Source organism: Lutra lutra, chromosome 18 (assembly GCF_902655055.1).
Source record: "Lutra lutra chromosome 18, mLutLut1.2, whole genome shotgun sequence".
Taxonomy (NCBI): domain Eukaryota; kingdom Metazoa; phylum Chordata; class Mammalia; order Carnivora; family Mustelidae; genus Lutra; species Lutra lutra.
The window spans coordinates 20,434,926-20,459,823 of NC_062295.1; the positions used below are offsets into that span (position 1 = coordinate 20,434,926).

At 45.2% G+C, this 24,898-nt stretch overlaps 1 protein-coding gene across 1 annotated transcript in view; it reads left to right on the top strand.

Annotated features, from left to right (window-relative positions):
- HS3ST4 (heparan sulfate-glucosamine 3-sulfotransferase 4) overlaps positions 1 to 24,898 on the top strand; it is a 391,771-nt gene that overhangs the window by 1,787 nt on the left and 365,086 nt on the right. The gene's annotated exons all lie outside the window — the stretch shown is intronic.

Here is a 24,898-nt window from a genome sequence, read left to right on the forward strand (position 1 = left end):
GCAGCACCAGTGTGTACACGACAGTTGGTGCCCTAAGAGTTTTTGTGCACTGCACCCGTGTCCTTTCTAACCCGCATCTCCTTCACAACAGATTGGGGCTTCTGTCATGTGAAATGTTCACCTCTCTCCTTTTCCACCCTCTGCCAGTGGTGAGATAAAGGGAGAAGAGACAGTAGAAAGTTAGGTGCAGGTAAAATAAATTAATAATCCAGCTTTCTTGCCGGCCATAGCATTTAACTCCACACTGGTGCAGATTCCAAAAACGAACCTCCTTTGCTCCCCCCCCCCCCCCCCCCCCCGCCCCCGTGTTGTATCTCTCTGGAAAATAGATCTGGATGCCTGGCCCCATCTTGGTTGCATCTCAGTAATTAATTGCAATTGTCAAACAGAAACACAGGCTTTGTCAGCTAAAGTGATGTTATCATCTTAACAGAGCAAATAGGTAAAATACAAGAATTGTTTCCTGACAAGTTCCCTTCCTGTTGAAGAGATGTGCTTTCCAAGTTTAAGTTACAGCCTGGGAAAAGTTTTAGAAATAGCTTAACTTAAGAAATAGATAATAAATGGGTGTATTGTGATTGATTTCTTCCACTTTAAAAAATATGCCTTATGCTTTCAAAGCTTGAGAGAAGTACACTTAGGCATAAACATTCCACCACATTAAACTGAAACAGCAAATGTGTCTGTTAATGTCTTGTCTGTTTCAACAGTGAGAACTAATTGCAATATTTTAGGAGGCTTCAAACAGCCCCTTCCTATCAAAACATAAAACAGCAAATGCCTAATTTAACTGGAAAAATCAGTATTTATAACATCACGAACCATGGTTTCCAGTTTGTGATTATAATTAAAAAGGTGTTAGGATGATTAATGCAACAACAGAAATAAAGAGAAGGGGTATGATGTCTGGGAGGGTTTCAGTTACTTAATTGTTGGTTGGGGGGGAATGTTCTGGTTTCCGTGGTGAGGTAGCCTCAGCCCTAAGAGGGTAACAGTGGCTTTTTCCAATTCTAATTTTAAAGCTGTGTATCTTGGGAGAAATGCCAAGTGCCCTTTTGGGGGAGAGAGAGGCATAAAGATCACATCTTTCCAACATGTGTTCCGGTTGCTTTGTAGCAGCTGGAAATCGAGAAGGGAGTGTTTTCTTCGGATGCCTTAAAGTTTGATAAAGGGTGCCGTGGTGGCATGTGTGTCAGGAGGTCCCATTGGTGGGACTGGAGAATTTTCTGAATGAGAGCATGGGAGATGTCAGATTTTCTTAATCTTCTTTCATGCTGAGGCTAGGAAGAGGAGGCACGGAGACAGGTATGACAGGGCTGTGGAAGGTTCTATCCCACCACTGTGTACTCCCGGCTGACCCTCGTGTGGTCTTTGGGGCTGAGTGTGAGTGTTGTGTCCCCATCCACAGAACTGTTATCCTGAAGACATGTGGGGAAGTTTCTCTTGATCCTTGCTTGAGAGGACCACGGGGTTTCTCTACGGCCCCCCATCCTTGACCCCAGTGTCTCACCCACGGCAGATCCTTGTGGTGCTTATCTTAGAGGTGCCGACCGCAGGTGCTGGAGAAGAATCTGTGTGGCACGGAGGCATCAGTAGTCACCCAAACCTGGCTGCTGAGAAGATTTCTAGAAACCCCTTCGGCCCACAGGAGTGTGCTGGGGCTGCTTGCATACCTCTCCAGCCTTACCAGGGACAGCAGTGCTTTGAGGGTCTTTGTGGGATTTTCACAGGCTCCTGTCTCCCCTGGAGGAAGAGAGGGGATGACATCCTAATTATGTTGCAGAAAAGGAAACCGTGGCATCAGTTCAAACCAGTAAGGGAAAGCCTACCTTTTGTTTCCCCGCTCCAAGTGCATCTTATACATGGCGGCATCTGGGCTTTGAGTGTACATGAATGGTCACGCTTCCCTCCATCCATGGAGGAGCCTACGCGAAATCTTCCTTTCCTCGCCAGAGGAGAGGATCACAGATGAACGAAAGGTTTTGATTCTCTCCCCGACTTGTTTGCTTTCCCTTTTTCTTGTCGAGGTGCTTCTGTGAGAACCGGCTAATTCTGCAAGTGTTCCTGGGGTTTGGTGTTTTCAGCCAGAGGGAGAAGTGAGAATTTGGGGTCAGCTCTGGGCAGCACTGGTTTGGGCTTTCGTCTTATCCCAGCAGAACAGCCCTGGGAGTTTTATTTCCTCCATGTCACTCCAGTCTTGTTTAAATCCGGGTTTTGCTTTCTCTTACGCTGTTGATCTGATGTGATTTAAAAACACATTTGAGATTAGAACGTGTGCCTCGGATTTCGGGGCAAGATAGACTAATGGATTAGGAGGGGAGTGTTAAAGCTGTGGGAGAAGCAAGCCTCCCTTGGTGGATTGACCCAGGCCCATGACTCGTAAGTGGGGGTGGACTTGACCCTTCTCTCTCCACTCCTCCAAACCAGTGAAATAAAAGGGCAAAACCCCAAGGCACCTTTCAGAACGGGCCACTCCAAGCTGTCGGGGCAGAGACCTTAGACTCCTCGAAGGGGTGGGACCTGGTGGCTGCAGCAGAACTCATCCAAGAGACAGGGCTGCCTTGCGGTGTGACCTCCCCCACGGCTTACAGACTGTACAGTAACCCTGACCTTGGCTTTGGAAACACCTCAGCTCCAGGGCAATGGGAAGGGAACCTCCAGGGTTTCAGATGGTCTGCCCTGCCAACAGTGGATATGCTTCTCCCATTGGCTAGGGGAAAATCACTCAGGAAAACGGTTCCTGTAGTCATGCTCGTGGTACCCAGAGGAAGGTGGTCCGCAACGCTGTTTGCTCTTGGTTTCTGGAGCGAGAATGAGGGAAGAAGCCAGAAAGGCACTGGCAGTTAGGGAATGCCTGTTCTTTATGGAGCCAGGTGCTTTATGGACGTCCTCTCACGTTTGAGTATCATAATGAAGATTGTGAGTGAAATAGCAGCCTTCGTGTTTTCCATGTGGCCCTCGGAGTGCAAATGACTTGCTCAGGACTGTTCAGCTGGTCCGTGGTTGAGCTGACCACATCTGTCCAATTTCACCGTGCTGCTTGCTTGGTTTCTTCCCTCACATCCCACCACCACACATAAAATACTAGCAAGATGTTTTCTTTCCTTCCTTCTGAAATTTAACCAACATTTTAATAATATTTACCATGTACCCAGAACTGTTGTAAGGAGGAGAGTTGCTGTAAGGGGACTGTGGTAAGGGGAAAACTGTTATAAGGGGAGAAAGTGGTGACTTAGCACTTTGTGCTCCTGAAACTGACATTTAAGTGGGCAGGGGAGACAGGGAACAGTCTTTCTTGTTACCTTTTTCCGGTGGCTACTAGAAAATGTACCATCAAGCTGGTGACTCACATTGTATTTCCACTGGGCAGGGCTCCTAGTAGAGCGGTGCTTAATAAGCTTTAAACGTGCACGCGTCACCTGGGATGTTGTGAACATGCAGGATACTGATTCAGCACGTCTGAGGAAGGCCCTGAGAGTCTCCATTTCTAACTTCTCAGGTGCTGCTGATGCTGCTGATCTCTGGACCTCGCTTTGAGTAGCAGGGGTCTAGAGTGGAATTGGTGTGTGCATGCGTGTCTGTGTGCATGCCTAGGTTATTTGAAATCAAATGACTAGGGAACACTTCCCCGTGAGGGTGATGTAAATGAAGTGAAGGAATAAAAAAGAATAAAATTCTGTGCTGCGTAGAGATCAAGGTAGAGAGGTTTCCAATAGTAGGAACGGTAGATGCAAAGGCCCTGAGGCAGGAGCAAGCCTCATGGCTTTATAAAGGGTTTTTTTCAATATTCCCAAAGCACAGTGTTTGTAGCTGGACAAAATTGGATTCAAAACCTGGTTTTACAACTTACTGGTTGGATAATTTTGGATAGGTAACTGATTTAACATCACTCATCTTTAGCTTGTTTATCTGTGGATTGTTGGGGAGAATAAATGACATAATAAAGGTGAATGTATTTTCCAAAAAAAAAAAAAGAAAGAAAAATCCAAATGAACCCAACTCCTGGTTTTTTTTTTTTTTTTTTTTTTTTTAATTTTCAAATCATTTTGGTCTGATCACAGCTGTCCTAATATTGACTGAAGAGTCTCCTATTGGGCAGGATTTTGGGAAAAATCTAATAATGTTTGGCTTTGTAATCTACATCTGCCTGACTTTAAACCACGGGTCACCAACCTGGAAACCCAGTGAAATAGACTGGGGAGAGGGGCGTAGAAACTGCGGGCATGTCCCTGTCTGCAGGTCTCAGCCACTACTCAGTTCCAGCTACCCTTTCCTGTGTGCAAATGTTACCACATCCTGCACTTGGTAGGAGAAATCGGAAATCCAGGCTTTGATGTGAAATCTCTTGGTTTTTCACATTGGCAAACTGATTAAAATTTCTTAAAAGCCTTGTGTGGGCCAGCACTGTGGGACAAACAAAACACATCTGTGGGCTGGATACAGCCAGCTGGCTACCAGTTTGTGACCTCTGGTTTAAACTCATTTTAGAAAGTAAACCGGCATAGCCAGACCCTTCAGCAGTTGCCAGGATTGTGGTTTACGTGTGCTATTTTAGTTTCCATTTTTTCCCCCTTTACAGATTTTGTAACAGCAAGGGGTGGATACCGCCCAGATATATTGCAACAGTAACAAAAGGAGCTAAAGATAAACAAGAACACGGAGGCAGGAATAGCAGATTCACAAACACATCTCCCTTTGGTTTTCAGTGAATGTGCGTTTGAAGGCGGGACAGCTCTTCCCTTGTTCACTCATTAATCAGGAGCGCCATTGTGATCCATATAGATAAGTTGCACCTGTAAAATAGATTTCCAGTCAGGTGGGTTCAGTAAGACCCGAGAGATGAAAGTAATTGGGTTCTAGCTTCTGCTCTACCACGTTACTGGTTCTGTTGGACCTCAGGTTACCCGCTCCATTTCTTTCTTTCTAAAAAAATTCTGTTTCCTAGATAATGAGACTCTATTGTCTCCAAAGGGTCCATTCAGTGAACTATCTGGATTCTAGAACAGACTTCTGTGTTAGACTTTTCAGAGGGAGGAAGCTAGTAGGGGAGAAGCAACAGTGTTCGGTGTAAGGGCCTGGTTGGCCAGAGGGAGCCGCTTCGTTGTGGGCTTGGGTTGACCCTGCCCCTTCCGGAGGAACTTGCTTGCAGGCCCCGGATATGGGGGCGGGCCAGGCCGGATGGATACATCCAATCAGTGGGGCGCGTATATATTTGTTATGGTGAGCTGCAATTCAATTGGCCACCCGGATTGCTGACCGAGCATGACTGCGCAGTTTTCTCTGTCTGTTGCAGTCTCATTGGCCACCTGTGTGTGGGCCGGGCTCAACCACCTCTATAAAGGTTAGTTTGTGAGGCAGGGGAGTAGTAGTAACAGTCCTCGGAGTAGTCGTCGGAAGCGTCGTCGTCGCCGGGAGCGTCATCGCCGGGGAGCGGCCGGGTAAGGGAAGTCGCCGGGGTCGGTGTCCTGGTCGTCGTCGCCTCTTTGTAAGAGACGGCCCCGACTGGTAGGTTTGATTTTCGATGCTTGGAGCGTACTAAAGCTTTGCTTGATTTTCGCTTTGTGTGGGTCTGGTTCCTTGGCTCAGGGACCCTAACATTCGGAGCATGTTCTTCCATCGGTCTCTGAGCCAGAGGCCACCGCGTCTTCCTGGTGTGATCCTGAAGCCTCAGTTTCTTTATCTGTAGAATGGGCTCAATATTACTTCCCTTCCAAGGGATTATGCGATGATGAAATGAGTTTGTGACGGAGGACATGGTTCTCTCCTTCCCCTGCCCGCGCATTTTCCCCTTGTCTTTCTTCATTTTCCTTGCCTATCAGTACTCAAGGTCCTAAAGAGAAAGCTGTAATGCATTTTTCATTCGAATATAGCCTTTTATTTCAAGATTATGTCTGAATGAGGGATTTCAAATCCTGAAGCAGCTCTTAAGTACCTCTCCGGAGAATAATCAAAACCGGATTCCAGAATTTGGTCTATTGTAACTGGAGCTGAAGGAGAAGAGTCTGATTTCACAAAGTAGTTGCAGCCGGAATTCTCCACCAAGGGGCTGGGGTAGGGAAATGGGCAGGCACTCTGGGCTTGCGCGCTGACATTTTCTTGAACCTACAGTAAGAATTGATGCTTCTTGGCCTGGATAGCTACAGAGGCATTTAGAATGCCAAGGGCGTGCTTGCCTTCAGTTTTTCTGCAGAGCGGAAAGCGTTTGAGAAGGCAGGACTGTTCGAGAAGACCCCAGCCAGACTCCCTGGGCTTGAGATTTGGCTCCTTTCACTGGTTTTCTCCAGCTGTCATGACATGACTGACTTATTTTTATTTTTGTAAATCATACCAGTCGTTTTTACTTGCAGAGTCAGGAGAGAGGCCTCGAGATTTTAGGTGAACGAGAGATGGCTAGGGTTGTATGGTAGGAAGTTTTCAAGGTTTCGGTTTTGCATAATGGATGATACCTCTGGAACTGATTGAACCACCGTCCTGTTAAAGTAATCTCTTGATTCCATTGGTTTCTGTGGTTTAACAAGCTCCTCTATAACTGTCTTGGGAATTTCAGTCTGAAATTATAATTCACTAAGGGAGACTTTCAGCCCATCTTGCCATTAATTAAAAGCAGGCGGTTGAATTTTTGTTTTAACACTCACTAGGGTTGCCTCCCTTTAAGGTTTTTTTTTCGGCATTTATTTAAGAATGTACAAAGCCTATTCATGGGGAAACAACACATGAATTAGACAGTGTTTTTTTTTTTTTTTTTCTTGGTAGCAAGTAATAGAATATGATCTTAAACTATTATACAAAGAAAAAGTAATTTACTGGTTTATGTAATTGGGAAGTCTAGAGGATAATGACTTCAGGAACAGCTGGATCCAGGGACTCAAATGATACCACCAGGTGTCTCTCTCTTTCATCCTTTGACATGGTTTTCTCAACTTTGCTTTATTCTCAAATAGGTTGTCTCACCACATTTTAGGCAAGATGGTAAACAGCACCCCGGACAAACATGTTTATCAGTTTTTTGGAAATCCCTTTTCTTAAGGTTTTTTTTTTTTTTTTAAAGAATTTATTTATTTATGTGACAGAGAGAGCACAAGCAGGCAGAGAGGCAGGCAGAGAGAGAGGAGGAAGCAGGCTCCCTGCTGAGCAGAGAGCCCGATGTGGGGCTCGATCCCAGGACTCTGAGATCATGACCTGAGCTGAAGGCAGCGGCTTAACCCACTGAGCCACCCAGGCGCCCCACTTAAGGGTTTTTGTAAGAAATTCCTGGAGTTGCCGTTGGCTGAGTTTGGGTCATGTACCTGTTCCTAAAGCAGTAATGGTGTAGTATTCCAATTAGACTCAGGTGATGTGGTCACCCCTTTGGGTTGGGATAATGGTAGGAGCAGGGATGCAGCGTTAGTCTCATTAAAATCATAGGGGATAATTTCCCTGTAAGAATGAGGTGCTCCAGGGTTCTGATGCTAGAAGTGGGGGCCAGTTGAACCACATGATCATTAAACATGTAAAGATCCAGTCTGGGACAGGTACCTAATCTCTCTTGAGTATCTTAACTTAGAAAGAGGTACAAAGGGTTAGACTGGGGAGGTCTGGTGTTGTTACTTTACTTGTTACTTGTTACTTTAGTTATTTAATCATTTACTTATTTTTTAAACATGTATTGGTTGTCAGCTATGTGCTGGGGTCAAACAGGAATCAGTCATGGCCAGTGATCTGAAAGAGCTTATAAAATAGGGAAATGGACAAGTAAATGATTATGTTATAAGGTAATAAAAGTTCTCACAAAGTAGGATTTATTCCAGGAATGGAAGGATGGTTTGATCTTAGGGAGTCTAACAATGTGATTGACTCTGAAGCAAAGGAGAAAAGTCCTGTGATTCACTTTATGGATGCTAAAAATACAGCTGATAATATTAAGTGTTTATTCCTGATTTTTAGAACACCTGCTGATAAAATAGGATCATTCTCACAGCCAGCATAATTTTTAATGGTGTAACACTAAAAATATTCCCATTACATTCAGAAGAAGCCCAGAATGTCCATAATGATCACTGTTATTTATCTTTGTTTAGAAATTAATTGATGATGCACTTGGATGAGGAAAACAATGAGAATGAGGGAGGTAGAATTATTACCACTTGTCAGCAATTTTATCTTTTAATGGAAAACTTAAGATAACGAATCCTCCCATGAATCTATTAGGAACAATAATGGGATTCATTAAGGGGAATCCCTTAATCACAAGGAAATTAAGATGCAAAATCTATAGTTTTCCTATAAGCCTATGCCAAACGATTTGAAAATAAAATGAGAGGAAATATTCTATTTATAGAAGCAGCCAGAGAGACAAAATAATTAGGAATAAATTTAGCAAAAATTGCAAGGGACTTGTAAGAACAAAATTTTAATATTTTACCAAGGGGGGGGATCAGCAAAGAGAGGAGTAAATGGAGAGACCTTTTTCTCTAGGACGGCATGTCTTTCTTTTTTCTCTGTCCCTCCTCCTCTCCCTCCACTCCCCTCCCCCTTCCCCTCTTCTTTTTTATTGGAATTCAGAGGCAATGGTCCTCATAGTAGGGATGGCCATAACAGCAATAGTACTAGAGCTGCCGAATTGAGGTCAGGTTTATTTGAAAGTGGTCTGAAAATACTGTTTCTGTGAACATGGCCAAAATTGTACTCTGTATATAAGATTCCCCTACTTGTGTGTTTTATTTGAGTGAGAAGATGATGGTAAGATAAGTGTTACTGTTGAGATTCATAAACAGAGTTATAATTTCTTGATGGGGGGGGCGCTCTGCTTTATATCCTCCATTCAAGGATGGTTGCACCATGCCAAGGTGTGGATTAACCATTGGATTGGTGTAAATTAGTAGATGTAGATGCACGAAGGGGAAAAAAAAATCAGGGAAAGTAATCATTGTTTTCAGTGGAACAGGGAGATGAAGGTTTGGTGGGAAAGAGGGGCCATAGCAGTGGTGGGAACGGCCACACTCTGCTCCCGGCACTGGCTTCACTCAGTCTTCATGGGAACCATGGAACAGGGGTCCTGCTATCACCCGTGTTTTCCAGGTAAGGGAAACTGAGTTGCACAGAGTTCAAGTAATTGGCTTAGGATGTGGAGTTGGGCTTCAAACCCAAGTCCTTGGCTCCAAACACAGCATCTCATTTAACTCGTCTCAAAACTCCTTTTCCCAGAAGCATTGTCCTGCAGCTGCCTGGAAGCGAATAATAATTGTGCACCTTTCCCTGCTAGACACTCTGGATCTCCCATATCCAGATGGATTGGTTGGCCTGCCTATGGGACAGGCTGGGTGTTGGTGATGGAGGGGAGTCTGGTCTTAGCATACCGGAGCAGTGGCTGGGCTCCTTTCTGTTCTGGGCCCAAGCTCGTTCCTGCTTGAAGGGCTTTATTTTCTGTTCCCTGCACCAGAATACTCTGCCCCCAGACTCTAACCTGCCTGTGTCTTCTCATCCTTCACATGTTGGTTTAAATTCCAACTCTTCAAAAAGACTTTTCCCAACTACCTGGTTTTTTAAAAACCTGTTTCTACTTCTGAGCTTGTTGCGTTGTTTTATTTTCTTCACAGAATATATTTTCACAAATCGTACGAATTACACATCTCCTTCTTTCTGAAAGGGAAACTACAAGGGACCGGGGGTCCCATCTGTCTTTTCCTTGACGGTGCCCAGATCAGTACTTGGCGCACAGTAGGTGCTGCATAATGGTGGTTAATGAATCACTGATTTTGTTTTTTGTTTTTGTTTTAAATTTTTTTTTAAAAGATTTTATTTATTTATTTATTTGAAGAGAGAGCACAAGCAGGCAAAGTGGCAGGCAGAGGCAGAGGGAGAAGCAAGCAGGCTCCCCACCGAGCAAGGAGACCGATGCAGAACTCGATCCCAGGACCCTGGGATCATGACCTGAGCTGAAGGCAGCGGCCCAACCGACCGGGCCACCCAGGCATCCCTGTTTTTGTTTTAGAGAGAGGGTGAGAGAGAGGGAGAGCGAGCTCAGGGAAGGGGCAGAGGGACAGGGAGAGAGAGATTCTCAAGCAGGTTCCATACCCGTCAGGGAGCTTGACGGGGGCCTCAATCTCACAACCCTGAGATCATGACTCGAGCCGAAATCCGGACACTTAACCGACTGAGCCACCCAGGTGCCCCCAACCACTGATTTTGAATCAATGAACTGATGAATAAAAGGGAGTACCTTCTATGTGCTAAGTTTTCTTGTAAAACTTCAGGCTTCTGAAAAGAAATCACACATTCCTTGGGAACTCTGGCCAAGAATTGTTCTAGGCTCTTTCACAATACTATTTTTGGAAGACTATTTTGGGTGTAAGAAAGAGAAACCCACTCAACCCAGCTGTGTGGGCTAGACAGTCTCCCCAAAAGGTTCCCTCCAGCATACAACACTATCTGTGTGTCCCTCACAGGAGCCTCACCAAGTGGATACTTCCTTATCCCACGTTTGCCCGTAAAGAGAGTTGGACTTCAGAGGGGCAGGTGACAGTGCCGGAGTCCCATGGCAGGTTGTCACGAGCCAGGTGACAATGTTTTAGAAGAGCTTGGATTACTTCCGAGGGACCATTATGTCCCGGGAGTGGTTTGGATTATGTTTCTCTGGATGAATGATCAATTCTCAATCAAATGTTTAAGCAGAGGCAGACTACCCGAGTGCCTTCGTCCCAGGGCGCTCTGACTCCCTGTAGCTGTGTGGGGTTTTGAAAAAGAAAGCCCGCAGCTGGAGTCAGAAATTCAGGGTTTGAGTCTGATTTCTGTGTCGACCTTGCTTGGTGTGCATGGACGTGTAGTTAGCCTCTGAGCCTTTGTTTCCTCATCTCTAAAATGGGAATCATGGCCTTTAAGAACACCATAGTGATTTTGCAAGGATAGGATAGTGATGATGTACTAGGAACTGTGTGGTCTACACATGTTCGTTGTTACTAATCTGTGCATGTTTTCATGAATTCCCCCAGGGAATTGGTTTTCTGAAATGTTGCACTCCAGGGAGTACCTGAAATTCAGGACACTCCTATAAAGTTAGGCTAAGTTTAATTTATGGAAACTATTATGTAGTACAGATTTCAAACATTGATTAGGGCAGACTGCATCAAGACCCCCAGAATTCCTGGAGAACATCACTCTGCATTACTCTTACCTGCCTCTAGTCCTTTTATACTGGAAAATCATTAAAAGCTATATTGAGGGCACGTTGGCTTCTTAGGATTGCCTCACAGGTGGTGACCTTTGGAGGTGCCCAGAAGATTCTCTCTGTTTTCTCTCAAATGACCTTTTATTTTCATTTTCTTGCGCACCCTCTCTGCATTTCCCAAGTCTTTATATTCACTTCCCACCTTCTGGCTGTGGGAGTAGCTCGTGTTCTAAGCTGTTAAAGGAAGAATATGCCCTCTTCCCCAAAAATGTCATCATTCTAATTTCCGGAATCACATGGATCACATAGCAAAGGGCAATTAGGTTGCAGGTGGAATTGTGGTTGCTAAAAGGCTTACCTTGAATGGTGATCGTCCCCACCTGTCTGGATGGGCCAGCATAATCACAAGGATCCCTTCAAGTGGAGGAGGGAGGCAGAGGGAGAGAACTTGGGGGGCTCCGCCTGCTCTTGTCGGATTTGAGGATGGAGGAAGGACCCACAAGCCAACGAATTCAGGCGGTTTCTAGAAGTGAGGGAAAAGGGAAGGAAATTGATTCTTCCTTTGAGCTTCCGGAAGGAATGCAGTCTGATGATGCTTTGACATGAGCCCATGGAGACCCATTTCTGGATTCTGACCCAGAACCATGAAGCCAGTCTGCTTGTGGTCATTTGTTAATGCAGAAGTATGCTCTCCTCGGGCATCTCTGGCGTCCCCTTCTCATTTCTTTTCTTCTCTTACTTTTTTTCCTCCGTTTCTGAAAAATAATCACTTTTGGGGCTCTTTTCTGTCTCTCGCCAAACAGCAGCGTCAATGTCCACTCTTTGCAGATGGTTGCTGGACTAGTTAGGGTAAAGATGAAAGTGCCAGAGCACAGAGACCTCGACACACAGTGGCTTAAATACCACAGATGATTTGTCTCCTACATAGTGTAAACTGATATTCGAAGTTTGTAGCAGGCAGTGCTGCCTGGCAACCAGTCACTCGGAGGGGACATAAGCTGAGAACAGCGAGTTCTGGGGTGCAGCTTCTCTGTATTTGCATAGCATGGATATGCCTGTCAGTGTAGACTGCTGGGACAGCTGTGCTCCCCGAGGTCATTCAGAGACCCAAGTTCTGTGCCTTCCCTCTTGTTGCTCTACCGTCCCCCAGGGAGCTCATTACACCTGCAGACCCTTAGATCCCATCTTGTCCTTTCTGAAGCAGAATTTGCATTTTAATAACATTCTTCGGTAATGATTATGTACCAAGGTTGAGAAACGGCCTTCAAGTAAGGTTTTTCAACCTTAGCACTGCTGACGTTTTTTGCTCCAGGAAAATCTTCACATCGGGGAACATCCTGGGCATTGTAGGGTGATTAGAGCCTCTCTGACCTCTGTCCCCTAGAGGCCGGTAGTTAGTTTTAGCAGCCAAATCCGGTCATTGCCAAGTTGTCCCGTGGGAGCTGGAGGGGGCTGCGGAGCTCAACGCCATCTCCGATTAAGACCCCTGCCTTGGACGGTTTTTCTTTTCTGCCCGATGAGAGCTACACGTTGCTGTCACCAGTAAGGCAGAGCACAGAGGTCTAGGAAGGAATTTCTTCTTGAACCACCGAGGCAGAAGTGACGTCTGTAACTTGCGCCCACATCCTGTCGGCGAGAATTTGGTTGCATGGCCACATCCCAGCCACAAAGCAGTCTGGGGACCCTACTGGGTGTCACTGTGCCTGAGAAGGAGGAGAAAAGGGATCTGGGGGACAGTTGGCTGGCTTCTAAGGTAATTAACGCAAGAATTCAGTCTTCCTGTGTCTTTTATTCTGTCTTCTAGCCAGAGATGAATCTGGTTGGAAAGGGGATATGAATTGATACAAATAAATTGGGCTTTTTTTTTTTTTTTTTTTTTTAGATGGAGTACGCAACTATTTTAGGAGATCAGAGGAAATTTTAGATGAACACATAAAATTTAGCTGGTTCTCTGATAGCGTATTTTGATATCAAGAGTTTAGTGTATTTTGATATCAAGAGTTTAGTGTTGCGGCGCCTGGGTCAGTTAAGCATTTGACTCATGGTTTTGGCTCAGGTTGTGATCTTAGGGTCGTGAGATGGAGCCCTGGATCAGGCTCTACAAGTCTGCTTGTCTCTCTCCCTCTGCTCAATACCCACCTCCCCGCATCTCTGGAGTAAATAAATAAGAAAATCTTAAAAAAAAAAAAATCACCAAGAAGAACACTGTAGAGTGGAAAACCTAAATATTAAAAATTTAAAAAAAGAGTATAGTGTCCTCTAAACTTCAGTCATGAGTAGTAGTCTTGCAAGGTTTTTTTTTTTTTTTTTTTGGGCCACATAGAGGTACTTGACTTAATTGATTTTTTTTTACACATAAAAAGTAATTTTTATTTTTTAAACATTTAAAAATCTTTTAAAAGTAGCTTCTTTTTTTTGTTTAAGGATTGTATTTATTTATTTGACAGAGATGACAAGCAGGCAGAACAGCAGGCAGAGAGAGAAAGAGGGGGAAGCAGACTCCCCGCTGAGCAGAGAGCCCGATGCAGGGCTTAATCCCAGGACCCTGGGATCATGACCCGAGCCGAAGGCAGAGGCTCTAACCCACTGAGCCACCCACGTGCCCCCCAAAGTAATAATTTTTAAGATATTTTTAAAGACCATATCATTACTATAAATGTATGTATAAGTGGAGATATACATATATATACACATTTATCTATGTATGTACCTACATATGTATGTATTTATGTAATTATGCCTGTATTTATGTACATATAAATGTCTCTTATGTACATATGTATGTATCTTTTTCTTGAGTGGCAGGAGGGGCACAGGGAGAGGGAGAGAGAGAGACTCTCAAGCACGCTCCACACCCAGTCTAGAGCCTGATGCAGGGCTTGATCTCATGACCCGAGCCGAAACAAAGAGTCAGACATGTAACTGAGCCACTCAGGCGTCCCTGTATCTGTCTATGCATGTATGTATCTATGTATGTTTCTATCTGGCAGCACCTGTTTCAGTACCACCCTCCCCTCCCCATGCTGCTGACGTAGACTCCTGCACTTGTCCCTCTGTAGTCTGTTCTTCTCATAGCAACTGTAGTAAGTAAGCCTTATAGAAGATAAACCAGACTATCGCTCTTGTACTTTAAATTTCCAGTGGCTTTTTGTCAACCTAGAAATTCTAAGTCATGACCATAATTAAAGGACACTACAGAATCAGATCTTTGCCCACCTTTCCAGCCACATTTATTTGCCTCTTCTCTTTGCTCATTTGCTTGAGCGACACTAGCTTCCCAAGAAGCAAAACATGGGCCTGCCTCAGGGCCTTTGCACTTGTCGCTCCAGCTACCTGTATTGCTTTTACTTATATAATTTGTATGGCTCGTGTCCTTTCTTTATTTGATCCTTCTGCTCCCCCACCACCTCCTCCTTAATACGGCCTTTTCCTGGACCACTCAGACTCATCTTAAACACTCCTACTGGTAAAAGCTCCACTCATTGGAAAATGCTAGTATATGTATGTTATTGCCCTTAATATTTATCTATATTCCACAGTTACTCCACCCCTACCCAGATTTCTGGTGTCTTAATTTCCTGGTTCTTCATTCCTCCATTCTGGAGGAAAGACCTAATTTTGATCTGGTGCCACAAAATGATTTAAAAGATGCTTAAAAGATACTTTCTGAAACTCTCAGCTATCCCTGTTATTTAAGTGCTCTGCCACTAGGTGGTGGTTAGGAAACAGGTGGAGTCAGAAGAAAGTAAGGCATGTCTTGAGATCAAAGGTACGAGTAACTCCTTGCTCCTTCCAACCTGGGTTAACCCTGCGTATTTGCCCCTATAAAATAAGACGCTTTATAAAAGGTTCAATCTTGGGGCGCCTGGGTGGCTCAGTTGGTTAAGTGCCTGCCTTCAGCTCAGGTCATGATCCCTGGGTCCTTGGATTGAGCCCCCAGTCGGGCTCCCTGCTCAGTGGGGGGGACTGCTTCTCCCACTGCCTCTTGCCCCCCACTTGTGCTCACTCTCTCTTACATAATAAATAAAATTTTTAAAAATAAATGGAAGGTCCACTCTCAGTAAACAGACAATCAAGCAGATGTTCACGGTGTATTTAAAACAAACAGACTCTGGTACGAACTCTCTCTTCTTCTTAGCCAGTTCTTTGTTCGTGTTCAGATACAGAAAGAATATTGCCAGGTGGCACTTGTCTTTCTTTCCTAGCACTGCTATTACTATCTGGATATGGATGAACCATGAACATACCACCTTACCATAAGGGAACGTTGAGACATTTGATATTAGATAATATCTTTATAACACACATGCCGGACATTAAATGGGGGCAGTACCCATTCTGCAACTGAAACCTGCATGGTGATTTCAACCAGCACATCCCATGACCTCATCCAGAACTACCAAGTTCCTTATTTAGAACAAAAGAGTGAGTTTGTTCCATACCTACTGGTTCTCCTTCACGTATGTATCACCGTGTTGACAGTTCCTTTTTTTTTTTTTTTTAAAGATTTTATTTATTTATTTGACAGAGATCACTAGTAGGCAGAGAGGCAGGCAGAGAGAGAGGAGGAAGCAGGCTCCGTGCTGAGCAGAGAGCCCGATGTGGGGCTCGATCCCAGGACCCTGGGATCATGACCTGAGCCGAAGGCAGAGGCTTTAACCCACTGAGCCACCCAGGCACCACCCCCCCTTTTTTTTTTTCCTTAAAGATTTTATTTATCTACTCGACAGACAGAGATCACAAGTAGGCAGAGAGGCAGGCAGAGAGAGTGAGAGAGACAGGAGGAAGCAGGCTCCCTGCTGAGCAGAGAACCCGATGCGGGGCTCGATCCCAGGATCTTGAGATTATGACCTGAGCCGAAGGCAAAGGCCTCAACCCACTGAGCTACCCAGGTGCCCCTTGACAGTTCCTTCTTAAAAGTTTCCCGTTAACTCTTGTCCTTGGTGCTCCACAGTTTTCTGGGGCTTGCGTCTTTTTTCCAGTTTCTACTCCTCTCATCCACCAGGAGGAAGACCTTGTCCTGCATCACAAAATGTTAGGGCATGTTTAAAGAAAGTCCTTCCCCATGGCTTAAAACTTGGTTTTAGCTATAATTTCTATTCGTTATTATTATTCTGATTTTAGCACACAGAAATTCCAGGTAAAATCTGCACTTAGCATGAACCAAAATGGAATTCAGTGCTTTCTGTATCTGAGAAGTCCTGGGTTGGGGTGGCCTTAAAAATTAGGGCTTTAGGGGCACCTTCTTGGCTCAGTTGATTAAGCATCTGCCTTTGGGTCAGGTCATGATCTCAGGGTCCTGGGATTGCACCCTGAGTTGGGCTCCCTGCTCAGCGGGGAGCCTGCTTCTACCTCTCCCTCTGCCTGCTGCTTCCTCTGCTAGTTCTCTCTCTCTCTCTCTGTCAAATAAGTAAATAAAATCTTTAAACAAAATTCGGGCTTAAATGTTATCTCTGGATCTCTCAGGTCCAGCGACCTGTCCTCGTTGTCAGAGAGGGGGTCAGGCTTGAAGCACTGCCTGACTGAGCAGAAGTGGGTGGGGACAGAGTTGGAGGTGTGGGCATTTTCCCAGGGCAAAACCCGAATGAGGTTATCAAGGAAGGGAAGTGGTTGCTTGTGCCAAAACACCAGATGTCTATTTCAAGACTCTTTTGTTCCCATGTAATCTTTCATCAAGGTACAACCGAATAAAACATGCTCACAGAGCGTTCCGCCAGCTTGCATGGAGATGGGAGGCCTGGGTCCTGTTCTGTATCTATCAAGGTGGGCTCAGAGTGGCCCAGACCTCCCTCCCCCAACTGGAAGATTCGGCATCTTTTCTTTTTAAAAATTAAAAAAAAATTTTTTTAAAGTCCCAGACCCCGTGCCCAGTGTGGAGCCCAGTGTGGAGCTCAACGTGGGGCTCGAACCCACGACCCTGAGATCAAGACCTGAGCTGAAATCAAGAATCAGAAGCTCAACCAACTGAGCCATCCAGGTGCCCTGACTCGGCACGCTTCTTTAACATGGAAAGGAAGAAAGGCAAAGAGAGAGAGGAGGAGGGAAAACAAGACGAGAAACTCGTCTCACCACTGTACCTAAATTGTGGGAAATCCTGAAAAAAATATCCAAAGAACCTGCCCCTCAGAAATCACTAATTACTTATTTACAATATTTTCTATTTCTGTCACTTCCTTAGCAACCCCTAGCAGCTGTCTGGGAAAATTTAAAGGGACTGTCTGTCTTACATGAGAATTCTTCAAATAGCAAATGAAATTGTTCAGTGACATGAAGTCTTCCTGCTCAGATTCACTTTAAGAAGAGAGGGAGAAATGATCTGGCATTTGATCAATCTTAACATAACTAGACAGCCCAGAATTTCTGGAACAGCCCTGATTCTAGGTCATTTTACTCTTTTCATTTCAAGTAAAGGCCTGTGAGGGTCCCCTGGGTGCTTCAGGAGGGTAAGCATTTACCTTCGGCTTGGGTCATGATCTTGGGATCCTGGGATCAAGCCCCACATTGGGCTCCTTGCTCAGTGGGGAGCCTACTTCTCCTCCTCCTCCCTCTGCCTGCTGCTCCTGCTGCTTGTGCTCGCTTTCTCGCTCTCTCTGCCAAATAATTAAATTAAGAAAAGGGTAAAGGCCTGTGATAGGGATGAGGTGTGCTTTAATTTTTATGCTTTTGGTAGCCTTTTTATGAAAAGAAGTGCACATTTTGGGAAGAAAAATTCCTCTGTCAATCTAGCATCTTGATGCTAGTTTGAAAATGGGAACCTGTGTATCGTCTGGGGGACTCTGACTAGTGCATAGTGGGGTTTTCTTGTGAATTTAAATTGTATCCCAAAGGGTCTTTTTGAAGGTTCCTCAGCAGGGATTCCTTGGAAACTTGGGGACCTGGAGCTTCTGAAACTCCAGTGTCACTTAAGAGGTCCAGGCCAGTTTTGAGGGTGACTCTGGAATTTTGATGCCTTCCAGCTTTCCCTGACACTGTCCACATCCCCCTTTGGCCTCAGGGTCCCTTCCCGTGTCCTGGGAGTGGGAGCCTCGCTCTTCCCTCACTCCACCCCAAAAGAAGGCCCGGGGCCCTTTTTTCTCTTTCAGGGTTTTTCTGCTGGATGAGAAGTAAGAAGGAAACACAGAAATACTTTCCTGCTGGTCAACCAGTCAGGCACATCTCTATGAACGTTTGTTTTCAGGAAGACCGTTCTCTTCCAGATTTCTCGTGACTTATTTTAGGATTCTGAAGAGTTCTGACAAACTCTGTTTTTTGAGAAGCAGGCAAAATTGAAACATGAATGGATTAGGCGGTAAGTTAATGTTGGTTACGTCTCCTTTCCAGCAGGTCTGCTTTGGCATACTAACCGTAGCTAACTTCCTCTGGGGGTTTCCATGATGTAAAGAGAACCCCCCAGTGCATTCCTGTTCCCCGTTATCTTTCTTTCTTTCTTTTTTTTTTTTTTTTTTTAAGATTTTATTTATTATTTATTTGACAGAGGGAGATCACAAGTAGACAGAGAGGCAGGCAGAGAGAGAGAGAGGGAAGCAGGCTCCCTGTCGAGCAGAGAGCCCGATGCGGGACTCAATCCCGGGACCCTGAGATCATGACCTGAGCCGAAGGCAGTGGCTTAACCCACTGAGCCACCCAGGCGCCCCTCTTTCTTTCTTTCTTTTTTTTTCTTAGGATTTTATTTATTTGAGAGAGAAAGTGAGAGAGCGCATGATGGGGAGAAGGTCAGAGTGAGAAGCAGACTCTCCATGGAGCTGGGAGCCCAATTCGGGACTCGATCCTGGGACTCCGGGATCATGACCTGAGCGGAAGGCAGTTGCTTAACCAAATGAGTCACCCAGGCAGCCCCCCACCTTATCTTTCTTAATCCTCACCGGAACCCCTTTTGAGTGAGATTGCTGTAGTGTCTGTGGGAAGTAAGGCACAGACAGGGGAAGAACATTGGCGTGCATTCTTTTTTTGTTGTTCGATTTTTATATATTCATTTACTCTTTCGAAGTAGATTTGACTTACTGTTTTAAATTAGCTTCTGGTGCACAATATAATGATTTTCGACATTTCTATACGTTCCTCAGTGCTCATGATCAGTGTACTCTTAATCCCCATCACCTGCTTCAGCCATCCCCCTGCCCACTGCCCCTCTGGTGACCATCACTTTGTTCTCTGTAGTTGAGAGTCTGGTTTATCGTTCGTCCCCTTTTTTCTGCATTTGTTCTTTTGTTTGGTTTCTTAAATTCCACATTTGTGGAAGTCCTATGGCATTTGTCTTTAGGACTGACTTATTTCACTTAGCATATGCTCTCTAGCTCCATCTATGTTGTTGCAAATGGCCAGACCTCATTCTTCTGATGGTCGAGTAACACTCCATTGCAAGTATATACTGCCTCTTCTTTATTCATTCATCTGTGGAGGGGTTACTTCCGTATCTTGGCTATTGTAAATAATATTGCAATAAACGTAGGAAGAATCTATTTTTTCGAGTTAATGCTTTTGTTTTCTTTGAGTAAAGTACCCAGCAGTGGAATTACTGGATCATATAGTAATTCCATTTTTAATTTTGTGAGGAGCCGCTATACTGTCTTCCCCTATGGCTGTACCAGTGCTCATTCCCACCAACAGTACACAAGGGTTCCTTTTCCTCCACATCCTTGCCAGCCTTTGTTGTTTCTTGATCCTAGCCATTCTGACAGGTGTGAGGTGATACCCCCTTGTGGTTTTGATTTGCATTTCCCTGATGGTGAACAGTGTTGACCAGAAGGTGTTACCTTCTTGAAGCCACATGCCGTGCTCCCTCTCAGAGAGGAGATGCTGAGACACTGTTGTGTCCACACCTATGCGGAGTCCAGCTGTCTTCCGTGTCTGTCTGCAGACAGAGATGTGATTCTCTGGGAACCACTCTGGCAGCCAAATTCCCCACGTCTGCATCTTGGAGAATAGCTTTCATTGTCGCCTTTCGAGGCTGTTTGGGAAATAAACCCACATCTTCTAATGCTGTGAAAGATTGTTGATAATGCCTTACCTACTGGAGTTTGGTTTAAAGGTCTCAGCACTTTGGATAACTTCAGAGAGAGATATTGATTTTCCGAGCCCTGCTGGGAGCTGGCAGCTCGGGAGACCTGGTGACTCAGCTACCCCTTCTGGATGTGGGGCAGCCGAGGTAGGAGGATTGCCCTGGGCTGTATGTTTTTTTAAGAAGAAGGGGAGGGAAAAAAAAAAATCCCTTCAGCCTTGGCTATTTCAAGGCAGTGTGAGGGCTGGAGAGCATCTCTTCACTGTCATCGTGCTTCCAATCTGCTGCCCTGGCTGTGTGATGTCTCTGCAGGGAGGGGCTGGTGACATCATGGCCACATTCTTGCTCCTGATGAGTTTTGTTCCCCCCTGAGGTGGGCAACTGCATTTGGAAAGGGTTTTCATGAAAGGTCTGTTGGCTCTGATTTTGGTAATCCTGTCACTCCCTAGTTATAGAGCTCTGTGATGCGAACACCCCGGTATCGATAAGATACAAGCCAGGGGACGCCTGGGTGGCTCAAGTCTGTTAAGTGTCTGCCTTTAGCTCAGGTCATGATCTCGGGGTCCTGGGATCGAGCCCCACATCCGGCTCCCTAGTTAGTGGGAAGACTGCTTCTCCCTCTCTCTGCCCTCCCCCCACCCCTGCTCATGAGCTTGTACTCTCTCTCTCTCTCTCTTAAATAAATATCTTAAAAAAAAAAAAAAATGCAAGCCAGCTGACATGGAACAGAAGAACTCTGAAGCCTGGCTCCTTTTTTTCTTATTCCCCAGTTACACTTAATGAATCACGTTTATGGAGTTGCCTTGCATCCTGCCAATGGGCACCTGCTGTTCCATAGGTCTTGCCCTTCTTTGCGTTTGTAAGAAACGTCCTGGCACTGTGGGTCGGATGCTTGTTATGCCAAGAGCTTTCATTTACCTTCTCCGCAAATAACAGCCCTCATGACCACCCCATGAGAGAGAGAGAGAGAAGAGGAGCTATGCTTACTATCCCTATTTTATACAGGAGGTAGGGAAAATTCAGTGACTTGTCCAAGGTCACCCTGAACCTAATGTGAGTTGCTCTGAATCCCAGAGTGTCCCCATCAAATTCTGTATTTAGGTCACAATCCTGTGCAGACCTTCCCGATTGCCTAGCACTGGGCAGAGCACCTGACCCATATGAGGATTTCACTTAAATTATTACTCTTTAAGTAATATGTGTTCAGAGAAGACAGTTCAAAAATACCAAGAGCATAAAAAACTCTGCCACCCAAGATAACTATTCCTAGTAGTTTAGTATATGTATAACCATACATTTTTCATTATTTACAAAGTATATATAAATCATTTTCTTTAAGAAATGTATATATGTTTTAAAAATGGACTTTTTTCACCTAAAAGTGTATCATGGCTTTCTGTGTCTATAATAGAATTTTAACATTTTTATGACTATAAAAGTAATGTAGATCATGGGCTATTCCAAAAAGTTAGGGCCTGACCACACACAAGTTACAGAAATAAATTGCATGTAAAGAATGAATCAGAAGGGAGCATGGTACAGGGAGAGCACCAAAACTGATGAGTATTAGAAGGCAGTATGGCTGTATCTGAATAATATGGGATGGCAGAGTCTTTTCATTTTTTTTTTTCTTTTAACATTTCATTCATTGATTTGAGAGAGAGAGACAGAGTGAGAGAGAACATGAACTGGGAGGAGGAGAAGCAGGCTCCCCCACTGAGCAGAGACCACCCCCTCACCCCTGTGGGGCTTGATCCCAGGACCTTGGAAACATGAGCTGAGCCAAAGGCAGGTGCTTAACCAACTGAGCCACCAAGGCACTCTAGCAGAGTTGTTTCAAATCAAGATTTACATAAAAAAATGACAGAGGTGGGACGCCTGGGTGGCTCAGTTGGTTAAGCGGCTGCCTTCGGCTCAGGTCATGATCCCGGTGTCCTGGGATCGAGTCCCACATCAGGCTCCCTGCTCAGCAGGGAGCCTGCTTCTCCCTCTGCCTCTGCCTGCCACTCTGTCTGCCTGTGCTCACTCTCTCTGACAAATAAATAAATAAAATCTTAAAAAAAAAAAAAAATGACAGAGGTGCCTGGGTGGCTCCAGTCAGTTTAGCGTCTGACTCTGGATTTTGACTTAGGTCATGATCTCAGGGTCATGAGATCAAGCCCTGGGTCAGCATGGAGTCTGACCGAGATTCTCTCTCCCTCCCTCTGCCTGTGTCCCTGAACCACTCCCTCTCTGAATGAATGAATGAATGACTAAATAAATAAGACAACTCTGAATCCATAAAGGTAAAGACTGAGGAGTTTGCACCTAGAAAATGTGAAGTTCCCACACAGCAAAAAGAATCCCCAGTAGAGTGTTAGTCGGCTCGAGCTGCCATCCCAGTACTACACACCAGGAAGGCTGAGACAATAGAAATTTATTTTCTCATAGTTCAGGAGGCTGGAAGTCCAAGATCAAGGTGTCGGCAGGGTTGGTTTCTTCTGCGGTCTCTCTCTTTGACTTGTGGATGGATGTCTTCTCCTCTCTGTGTCTCTGCTTGGTCTCCTCTGTGTGTCTGGGTCTGTATTTCCTTTTCTTATAAGGACACCAGTCAAGTTGGATGACTTCAGGTTACCTTAATCACCTCTTAAAAGGCCCTGTCCAAATACCATTGCATTCTGAGGCCTGGAGATTTAGGACTTGAACACATGAATTTTGTTGGTGGTGGTGGTTGGGGGAACACAGTTCAGCTCATAACACAGAGCAAAAGCCAGGTGACGAACCCAGAGGACACATTTGCAAGTGTGGCTCTGAGGGCCAAAATTCCCAACCCCCTGCCAGCTGCTTGGATATCTTGAGCAACTCTGCTGTCCCTATTCTTTCTGAACTGTTGCTGGGACTCTGTGACATGCCCACCCCCAGCTCCCAGGGAGTCACAGCCTTTGGATGCCTTACTATTTCCATTCGAGTTATATCAACTCCCCAAGGCTCAGAGTCTCCTTCCAAGGACTTTGCATATCTTTGCTCTAATCTGTTATGAGATACAATTAAAACTGACTTTCTAGAGGCCAATCTTGAAAAAAAAAACAAAAACAAAACCAAAACCCAACTTTATTGTAAAAGTAACATGAGCTGGTATTAGAAGTAAAACCCTAATAAATACATGAAAAAGAGAACGAAAGACCTTTCCTCTTTCCACTGCTCATGTCCCACTCCCTGCACTGCATTCCCAGGAGGGAGCCATTGCGTATGGTGAGTGGGTCGGCTGTGTTTCCTTCCTCCACAAATACGAATATGGAAGAATAAGGTGTGGTCACTGGTACAGCCCAGTGACATCAACATGGTGTTACTGATGCTCTTCACGCCCCATGGCACTGTAGTTTCTTCACAGCCCTCCCTAGCTCCTCACCCCCTCCTAGGCTCAGCGCTGTGTTTTATCCTTGCCCGACCCTACGCTGTTGTCCCATTGTTACCCCATTTTTCAGAAGGGCAAACTCCAGCTTAAAGATGTTGGAGGTCAGAGCTCAAGGGCACAGAACTGGGAGACCCTTAAGCCAGACCTGCTAACTCCAAAGTCCTCCGACGGTGAGCACTGTTTCCATGACACTGCATAGAGGTCAGGTTCACTCCTTCATCATCTCGACATTGTACTTCCTCGTAGGGTTGTATCATGATATACTTAACTTCTCCTCTTCACAGATGTCTCTGTGATTTCCATCCTTTGCTTTTGTAGACAAAGCTACAATGGGTATTCCGTGCTCCTGACTGCCTCTGCAGAGGAAACGGGATAGAGTGTGTGCTTTTAAAAATCTCGATATAATTTGATATATTTTGATAAGTTGTCCCAAGGCCATCTTCTTTCTAAGTTCTTGGGAAAGATTTCCATGCAGTCTCCGAGAAATGATGTAGATTTAGTAAAACTCAGCTCCTTTTGTGCCCAGGTACCTACTGGCTCTTGATAAAAGCTTGTAATAATAAGGATGGTGATTCCATGTACAATTACCATGAGATGAAAGAAAATCAGCCGTTTGAGTGTGGTTATCCTTCTTGGGTACTCTTATTGAGAGGTTAGTTTCTGTTATCAAAATAACACTCAGTGCTCCTTTCTCCTCGGCATGAAAGGGGAACAAAAGTAAATACTCCCTTTTTCTTTTTGAACTGCCGCAGGATCATTTTTTCCGTTAAGACTTCAGAATTCACAGTGAGGCCAAAGATTCTTTTTTTCAACTTTTCCCAAGCCAGTTGAAGTGGAGTGACAGGATTGCTTTAGCTCTAGAGGAAGATTGGATTTCTGGGGTGGTGGTTTGTGACAGATGGGGAGGCCCTTAGTCTGTCCCTTGCAGCGGAGCTGGGGTCCTCCTGCCCCCAACCTGCACTGCGGGGTATTCTGCAGGCGCTGAGAAGTCCAGCGTGGCATGTGTTGCTTCTCGCGTCAGAAGGCGGATCCCGAGGCGGGCCTGTGCCCGTGATGGGACGGCCCTCGGAAGGCTTCTCTCACGACGTGACTGGAGAAGAGATCGGCAGAGCTTGGGTAAGACCAGAGCTGAACAGTTTCACTGGGGGCCGGGGATTAAGGAGAGTTGCCTATGGTATGGCTGTGGTGGTGGTTTTTAGAATTTCCCAGACACTTTTATGCACCTGTTACTACAACAAGGCAAGTTGCCATGGATGGTTCCTCTGTGCTCGCATTTGCTCATATAATCTTTGATGGAGGGCCTCCTTGACATAACATGCCTAATTTCCATGGAAGCATTTTCCCTCCACTGTCTTGCTGTGAA